General features: G+C 44.4%; 1 pseudogene across 1 annotated transcript in view; it reads right to left on the bottom strand.

Annotated features, from left to right (window-relative positions):
• LOC311175257 (small ribosomal subunit protein uS2B-like) overlaps positions 1-9,452 on the bottom strand; it is a 29,346-nt pseudogene extending 19,894 nt beyond the window's left edge. The window contains exon 1 of the transcript in view: positions 8,594-9,452. The product of the transcript in view is annotated as a small ribosomal subunit protein uS2B-like (transcript). The remainder of the gene's footprint in view (positions 1-8,593) is intronic.
• Positions 9,453-9,730: the final 278 nt, after the last annotated feature.

The raw sequence follows: 9,730 nt of genomic DNA on the forward strand, positions 1-9,730 counted from the left end.
AGGGAGAGATGTGAACTAAGGTCATTCAAGCAGGAGAAGAACACAGTGTAGGGTCTGGTAACTGTGGGCTGATGTTGGGACATCAATTTGCTGTTGGTGGTGGTAGGAGGATGGGAGTGGGGGTAAACCCAGCAAGGTGATTCTGTGCTTTATGTTGAATGTCAACATAAAGAGCAAAGTTGTGTGTGTGTATGTATGTGTGTGTGTGTGTGTAGGCTCTTAGAAATGGGGAGAGATAGAAAAGGGAAGCCTTTTGTGTAGGCCCAATGCAGGGAAGGCCTATATTAGAGCAAATTTTATGGGACAAGAAAGGAAAAGATGAATTCCTAAGACATCACGGAGCTAATTTCTCTTATGAATAGGGGTTGGCAGCTTTGTAACATCATTAGCCATTCTAAATCTATTCCCTGATGAACTTGTTTTCAATTCCTAATGAGGACAATCTGATTGACAACCCATTTAGAATAATATACCTAATAGGACAGCCAAACACACTTATTTTAACAGACACATGCAATATCATTAATCTGCAGAAGAGAAAGAAGAACTGTGGGGTGGGATCCTTTGCCATGTCACTATCATGGACATGGCTGCTTGGAAAAGTCACGGAATAATTGCATGTGTGTGATTCTGAATTGAAGCAGAAAGCACACTTGTATGTCCAATTGTGCCACTACTGGCAAAGGTGATTTTTCCAAGTGAAAGTGCTAGAAAACCTTAAAAGAGCAAATCATGAAGGACAATAAAATGCTTCAGATAACCTTAAGAGCAAAGTATAAATGACACTTTGCAAGCCAGCTTCATTAGCCTGTCTCTAGCATGAGCGCTGTAGTGACAAATGGATGTTACCTGTTTTTCTTCATTATTTGGGATCTCTTACAATCCCAAGTGCTTCTCTATTTAGGAAATGGGCAGTTAGACAATTAGAACATGAATTTGTCTGCTTCAAATTGATTACACTCTTAAAACAGCGTATTTAAATTATTATAGATTTCCTTCAGGCCACAATAGCCCCTTCCTTCTCTCCATTTTTAACTCCCTCCTTTTCCTCCCTCCTTCCTTTTCTCCCTCTCTCCCTCCTTTTTTATAAATAGTCCTCTCCTTGCCCTCCAGGGACAAATACATTCAGCATAGCAAGCGAAATTAGTATCTTTTTCTATGTGTCCTTAATAAATAGCTTCTTGCCCTGAGCAAGTGGCTGTTTCTAAGGCCTGTCAAATATTTCAGACTTCCTGCTGGATAGACACTCGGATGAGTGATCTACTGCCTTTGTTTGGCAACAGCTGCTTTAAAAGTTCAAAGCTGTGGTGAGGGGCGCTGAAGGTTCCATGAGTCCTCACTGTCCTCGGGACTAGAGACTCCGTAGCATAGGAGTGGGGAGTATGTTGAGTGAAGTTGAGTGGCTGAACTTGGCAACCTTCAAATTCCTTGGCGATGGGGTGGGGGTGGAGGTCCTTGGAGCAGTAAGGGGAAGACATTGGAGTTCACAGGTGTTGGGTAGGTGGATTATTGCCCATCCTCTAAAACAATGCAGAACATCTCTGGCAGCTTCCTTTATCCCTGATCTCCCCTGAACATTCCCAGAGGCAGATATGTATAATTGTTAGAAGACTTCTGAAATGTTGAGTTGATTTCTACTTCTTTTCTTCAACTCTGTTTCTCCATTTTGGGTGGTTCCCAGTGATGGTAAAGACTGTACATGTGGGTATCCCATGAACCAGGCTTACGGCATTTCCCAATCCTAACTTTGTCAAACCTTGCCAGTTCTGGGTCCTGTCTCCCAGAGCACCATTAGACCCAAATGATTCATTTTCCCCAAGGCATCAGTTTTTAGATGCATGTAGCTTCTTCAGCCCAATAGTCCCTTATTGAGTACCCACTATGTGCAAGATACTGTGCTCTTGAAGGTAGGGATGTAGGTAAAGATGTGGTCCCTGCCCCGCAGAGCACACATCAGGGAGCACAGTGCACCCCTGCTGTGATGGAAGCTGGTCTGTGAGGGGAGAAGCAAAGCCTCTGTGTTGAACTGGAACTGGGTCTTCTGGTTTGAGGGGCTGCCTGGATTTCAAAAGGATCCAGGGGATCAGTTTTAGGAAAACTTCAGGAGAAAAGCCCATGGCATGGAGAATCAAAGCATGTGTACTGAAAGTCTCAAGGGGGTGCGCTATGAGCTGGGTGTGTGAACGAGGTTGGGAGAAGGGTTGCAGTGGAGGCAGAGGGATAGCGGCTTTGAATGCCACTCTGGAGGGTTTGGGCTGCTTTGTGTAGATGATTAGGAGCCATAGAAAGTGGGTTTGGTCTGGGAATGAGCTGAGATTGTGCTCTTCATGGAATGTGGCATGTCTGGAGGATTGGGGATGGTGAGTGTGCCCCAGCCATGCCCCTTTTATGTGAGTGACTGGGATTCCTACGTTCAGGAGTACACAGTTGCCGCTTTCAGTGTCAGCTCTGATGAGTGACACCTCTATAGCCCTGTAAGTGTGATCGGAGCAGAGGACATGGGTAGTCTGTAACTCTGGTTTTGGAGCAACTAGGAAACCCCTCTGAGGGCTGCTGGGATGATTTGGTAGGAACTGGAGGCTTCTCAGGTCTTGCAGGGTGGGTGGTGGTAAAGCCAGAGGTATGCTTTGGTGTAAATATCACCCTTTCACTGGAAAGATGTGGTAAGAGGAGGGGACTCTGAGGGCAGCGAACTAGGTTGAAAAGAAGGTGAGCAATGACTAAGGTTTTGTGGAGCCACGGTGATGGCGATGTTTCCTCATTGACTCGTCTCATTGTGGGCGCTGGAGTGCTCTATTTTCTCTCAGCACAAATCTGATGCTAACTAAGCAGAGTTTTCCTATTTTTCTGTGCCTCCAAAGGCGGGGGTCATGGAAGCAAATATAGGAACTCTGCTACTTTTGTTTTAAACAACAATGTCCTAGTAGTAACTGTTTAGAAAATGAATTCTTTGAATTTTTTAAAGCTAAGAGATTAGCCAGTGAGCTTTCTCATGTCCGGGAAAGGACTAAGGAAGATGTGAAGGCAGAAGAGTTGGCCTCTTCACTTTCTGCCTGGGTCTGCTCAACGAACAGCTCCTGTTAGCTGGCTTATCCACCTGTGCCAGGGAAACCAAAGTGGGAAGGCCGTGTAGTTACGGATAATGGCTAGAGAGAGGAGTGCAGAATGGGTATCAGAAGGCTGAGGGCTTGTTTCAGCTGAGGCAGAGTCACCTTTCACATCTCAGCGCCCCTGATCTTGCATTCTCACTGCAGCACCCTCTCAGATACGCTCAACACATCCACTTAAGTAACTCGATTACTCTGGAAGGTGCTTTTACATAATGCACCTCCCATCAGGTGGGGCGCTCAATCATTCAGCTCAGGACCCCGTGTCTCTCCTCTAATATCACTTTACACACAGCTAATGAACACGGGTTCCCAACAAGTGACTGCACCAGTCAATAAAGAACGGTGCAATCCAACCTGCCCGCGCTGCTGCCGCCGCCTCTGGAGCCAATTAGCTTGCTCCTTCCTGGGAGCTGCGGGAATACATTTCCCAAAGTGGTTCTCCTGCTCACCCTGGGGTTATCTTCTCTCCTTCTTTGCAGAAGGCATGAGAAACTGGGGAGGCAGTTCCACTGACGGGCTAGACAGGTTAGCCCTGGGAGATTGGGACGTGATTTAAATTCACCATTCCACTCCATCGCCTGGATCCAAGTCATGGGGTGCATGGTGATTTGGGGTATGGTGAGATTTGAGGAAACCCCCACCATTTCTGATACTCTAAAAAGCAAGGAAGCTCCTGAGAGACCAGGCTGCTTTGTATCTTAGTCCCTCTCCTCTTCTATTGATAGTTTCAGGGCTTGACATGTACCTGACAGGTGCAGATCCAGGAAGAAATGAAAGCGAAAGTCCCCTGCTGCACTTGGCCTTTCTCTTTTCCCTCCCCCCACCTTCCCCAATATCATAGTTCTGTGTGAAAGGAGCCGTCCCTGTGCTGGGAGTCAGGTTACATGACAATCTCTGGTTGGGTGACTTCAGGCAGGAAAACTCACCAAGATCTTAGTTTGCTCTCCTGTGGCATTTCTGCTCTGGCCTACGCGCTGGGCTGCTGAAAGGACCAAATGATATAATATAGAGTCTGTGAAAATGCTTTGTAAAAGTAAAACTCTGAACAGATATACTGTGTTGAGTGATAATGTGGGGAAGTGGAAATAGCGATTACTAGAAGTCAGCAGATTAGAGCCCTGAATTATTTTCTGCTCAGCTCTGCCACTTACTAGCTCAGAGGCTTTGGACATGTCACCTTGTTTCCATGGGGCTTAGTTTTCTCTCTGAGAAACTGGGGGAGAGAAAGACTGTTTCATAAAACTGTTTAAATTAAAAAAGTGAATGAGTGTGAATATTTAGGAAACTGTGAAACCTTGTGCAAATAGAAGGAATTACTTATTGTTGCCTATGTTGATTTAATTGTGGCCTTAATCCAACTCTTTCCTGACTCTTGGTTATTCATTTGCCTTATGTTAGTGTGCCTTTTCCTTCAGTTTGAAAAATTCATCTCTTCTGTTTTAAGTCTCCTCAATGAGACAATAAACTTCTCAGGCAGAGCCTATATGGGCCAGAGCCACAGTAGGTTCTTGAGTCACAGCTATCCTGTTGATGGTTTTGTATGCAGTCAGGGCTTAATGAATGCTACAGATGCACACAAAGGGAGACACAAAGGGAGAGGTATGGTCCCTGAACTCACATTAACTTCTATTCAGTGTCTTTTTTACAGGTGCTTTTACATAATGCAGTGGTCTGCATTAAGGGGAGTAGGGGGCTAGAGATGTATTCCTTTGTAATTATTAATGAATGCTTTCCTTAGTGTTTAGGGGGCTAGAATCCAACCCCATGAATTCTTACATGTTTTATTTTGGGATTTCCAAACCTTGGTACAGAGAGGGATGCTTCTCTTCCTATTTCCTTCACAACAACATTGGCAACAACACTATTGGCAAGTTTCTGACTTGTCAAAGGAATCTGTGGAATGACTAGAGAGATGTTGAAAAATCATGGACTAGAGAGATGATAGTAGTACAAGATTACAGGGACGGTTAGGGCCAGGGAGCAGGCAAATGTGGTAGAAGCAATGTTACATGTTTTTTTGTTTGTGAGCAAGTTATGTACAATCATTTTAAGAAATTTCCCAAAGCTGTGTTGATGCTTTCTTTCTCTCAGCCACCCTTCATTTCTGGTTTATTTCAAGTCATCTGGTAGAGGCCTGTGAATGCCCTCGAATTTAGTACTACACGTTATGAGGTCAAGATTTCAATGGTTCCATATGAATTTCATCAATATTTGTTCTATTTCTTTGAAGAATGTCATTGAAATTTTTATTGGAATAGCATTGAATCTGCAAATTGCCTTTGGTAGAATGGCCATTTTGATAATGTTAATTCTTCCAATCCATGAGCAGGGGATGTCTTTGCATTTCTTTGTGTCTTCTTCTATTTCTTTTAACAGTGTTTTATAGTTTCCTTTGTATAGGTCCTTTACCTCTTTTGTTAGTTTTATTCCCAAGTGTTTGATTTTTTTTTTGTTTCAATGATAAAAGGGATGGTTTTCTTGATTTCTTCTTCAGTTTGATTGTTTGTGTATAGGAAGGCTACTGATTTTTGTGTGTTGATTTTGTATCCTGCCACTTTACTAAACTGATTGATTAGTTTAATTTTTCTGTGGAGTTTTTGGGGTTCTTTATGTATATTATTGTATCATCTGCGAATAGTGGTAGTTTGACTTCTTCCTTGCCTATTTGGATTCCTTGTATGGGGAATATAACCAAAATGAAAATGCATACATTATGCAAAAATGAAAAATGATGTAAGAATTATATAAAATAAAATATAAAAAAAGATTCCAATGGTAAATGCATTCATATCCAAAGTCATTTTAAAGATGTATTTGTTTGTGCATACAAGAGCTGGGGTACAGGCCAGAGGTGAAGGGGGTGAGAGGATTCACCAGAGACAGAGTGGGGAACAGAACAGACAGACTGACCGAAGCACACTGCTGAGGGGAGCAGCAGGCGAGCCAGGAGAGGTCTGCTGCGCTGTGTGGGCTCCTCCCTGGCTGGCTGGGGATAGAACTCGGGCTGCAGAGGCTGCGGGCAGCCTCATAGGTTGCGTCTTAACCCCTTGTGCTACCAGGGAGGCCCCCCCCAAAGTCATTTTAAAGACAAAACTTCTTTAACTATGAAAATCCAACTTATTCAAGTCCTTTGAGAGAATTAACAGGAAAGAGCTGAGGTCCCAAACCAAACCAGGCTCTGAATGCATATTGTAGTTGAGTATCCATTTGGATCCAATGATAGGTCTTTGTTCTTGTGATGAGCTGGGAAATTTGTTCTTTTGCACAACTGGGATCTTGCACAGTCAATGTTTCATGTCGTGTTCATGCATGTGCCTGTGTGTAAAGGAAGACATAACACAAAGGGAGGGTGAGAACATAACACAAAGCTGGTGACACAGCTAACTGTTGTGAGTCTAGCATGGCATCTGACATCACTGCGTTTTATACGTGGTGTGAGTGTGAGGGTTAAAAATTTTAAACAAAACATCAGAAAATGGAAAACACAGCACAGGCCCATTATACTAGAAAGTTTCCAGTTTGCAGTTAAATTACACATGGATAAATATGTACAAGGCACAGTGTGATTTCCTGCCCCAACCGGGCATCTTGAGTGAGAAGATTTGTGGGTGAGTGAAGGACTTGGAAGAGCCCCAGTGATCCAGGCCCAGGCCATCTTCCCAACTCCCACACCCAGAGCAACTATACTGGAGACAGGGGAGAGGCTCTACATTCAACTTGCTCAGTCTTTTTTTTTTAAAGATTTATTTTTATTTATTTATTTTATTTATTTATACAAGCACTGGGTACAGTCAGAAGCGCAGGAGGGTGAGAGAATTCACCAGAGCCAGAGCGGGGAGCAGAGCAGGCAGAAGGACCGAAGTACACTGCTGAGGGGAGCAGCGGGTGGCAGGAGAGGTCTGTGCGCCACGTGGGACCCTCCTCTGGTGGCCGGGGAGCAGCCAGGGATCGAACCGGTGCTGCAGAGGCTGAGGGCAGCTTTGCAACCCAGCACTCAACCGCTGCGCCACCGGGGAGGCCCAACTTGCTCAGTCTTAAGTCTGTATTAGCATTTTTTCTTTTAAACATTTCAAAAGTGGACATTTTCAAGTAAATGCACAGGTAGACAGAGCAGCATGTTAAGCTCCCCTGTATCCATTATCTGACTTCAACAATTACCAACATTTACCAATCTTATTTCATCCAGGACCACGTCTCTTCACTTTCTGGAGATTTTAAAGCAAATCTAATATATCATGTTTTGAAACTTGTCAATATTTCAGTATGCCCTCAAATTGATAAGAACTTAAAACAAATGCTACATTATCACAGTTAATAAAAATTTTAATGAATAGTATTATCTAATACCTAGTTAATATTCAGTTTTGCTAATTGTCTCCAAAATGTTTTTGTTTTTTTGCTTGCCAGTTTTTTGGAATGAGGATTCAAACAAGTTCCAACCAGTGCATTTAGTTGATTCTTTTACACTTCTTTTAATCTACTTTCTATGCTATGGATTTGTTGGAGAAACTGGTATTTGTATCCCCAGTGGATACAAATGGTCTTTGGTAGAAGAAAGACCCGGAATGGGAGATCAGGACACTTGTGCTCCAGGGTCAGCTCTGCTAGTAATTATAAGCATGTCCTTGGGATACATAGTTGACTTTTCCGGGTCTCAGTTTCCTTATCTAAAGAATGAAGAGGTTTGGCCAGGTAGTCAGTGAGACCCCTTAAGCAGCAGAGGAGAAAGGACAGAAATGACTGTATATGCTAGAACTGCACACTTTCAACCTCTGTAGTGGGTAGATACTGTTTTTATATTTAAGCCTGTAAAAATGAAGCAAGTAACCAAATCCAGTCGGATTTGGAAGAAGGTGGCCCTTCTTCACCAGTGGTGTCATCTGACTTGAAACTTCTCTGAAAGAGAAGGGAGAAAACCTAGATGCCTGGAGAGGCCCACAGAGTTGTTTTCCTTGTCTCCACCTTTTCCTCCTCATTGACCATATGTCACTTCCCCTCCTGTTCCATGCAATGGCTGAGGTTCCTTTATTCTTCTCCAACTCATTAAGGTTTAAACGGAGAAGATTAGAGAACTTGGAATATTAGAATGTGAAGGGGCCTGAGCAATAATTTACTCCAAGCCCTTATATGATGGACAAATCCTTCCACAGCATCCCCCAGAGCACCCAGCCTTCCTGTGGAGGCAGCACATCCCCGTCAGGTAAGCCAGTAGAGAGGCCTCCCTTACTGGAGATTCTCCCTTCTGCAACTTCCACTGTTTGAGCCTTGCTCTGTTCTCCCCCAACCCCCTTAGAAACTGTTTATTTTCTATCCACCTTATTTTCACTTTCATTTGAGTGTTCGTGTAAGAGCAGCCTAAGACCACTCGGTGGCTGTTCCTACCCATTCAGTGGTATAAGCAGTGGGAGCTGCAAAGCAGTCTCCAGGGGCGGCTAGGGTCTCCACACTCCAGCAAGGAACTGCTGGGAAGGCTCAATGGGCACCTGCACGCTTGCAGACCCGTCTGTGAGCCCCTGTTGAGTAGCAGTGCACTTGGGAGCCAAGCCCTTCCATTCACCCTGAAATGCTTCTTTCTCAGCAGCAATCTGCTTTTTTCAATCTCTTCAGGACATGTGTTGGAAGAGAGCTCCGGTGTTAGATCCTGTGGATGTTCACGGGAGAGGGTACCACACATGCAGAGGACTTCCCAGGCCAGCATCTACCACATGAGACCCGCTCAGGGAAGGCCCCTTGTTGTTGCAGGGATGGCAATGTCCAGAGAGTGTGACGAGTCTGTGTTACACAGAGCAATCGTGGGCAGGTTAACATAAGATGCCTCTGTGAGAGCTGGTGGTCAGCTCTGGGATCAGCAACCACCAGAAGCCTTGGCCTCCAGAAAGCTACCTGGATCTGGTTAGTGAAGGTTCCAGGAGGAAATGGCCAGCAACTGCAGTGGCTCTGGTGGTGGGAGCAAATGTCAGCACAGCTTGCTGGCCAGTGTTCCTGGATGATGTGACACTGACATGACCAGGTTTTCAATGCCATGAGCTGCCAGCAGAAGCTTCTCCCTGATTCACTTTAAATTAATGATGCAGACACCATCACTTTTCCTTAGATAGATGTACTGTTCCATCTGGAGGTCAAAGTTGGTGCCACCCAAGTGGGTTCCTGCTACAGGGAACCTGAGGACATCCTCCTCTGTTTGCATGGCATCAAGGGCTCTGGACACTGTGAAAGTTTCCCTTTGAATTATGATGGGAACCCAAATAATACTTACTGTATGGACCCCTCTCTAATTAGCTAAGGAAGGCTTTGCTCTGTTTTTTATAAACATCTCTTAGGTTTCACAAGACAAATAGCTGAAGACTTACACTGAACTTGCTCTTGTCTTCTCTGTTCAAGAAACTTCTACCATGCACTGTGGTGTGGTTGACTCCTCAGTACCCTAGTTGCTTTCCGGTGATTGCACCCCACTCGTCAACACCCCATGTAGAGTGTGCCTTGATGATGCAGGTGGTTGACCAGTGTGGAGCAGGGATTCTCACTGATCTTGTTCCGTACTTTATATTCAGCTTGATAATCTGATATTCCTTACAGGATCTTTCTGGAGCTTTTATAAAGATGTCTATGGAAGGAGATGG

The sequence above is a fragment of the Talpa europaea genome, assembly GCF_964194135.1.
Source record: "Talpa europaea genome assembly, chromosome: 8".
In the NCBI taxonomy this organism is placed as follows: domain Eukaryota; kingdom Metazoa; phylum Chordata; class Mammalia; order Eulipotyphla; family Talpidae; genus Talpa; species Talpa europaea.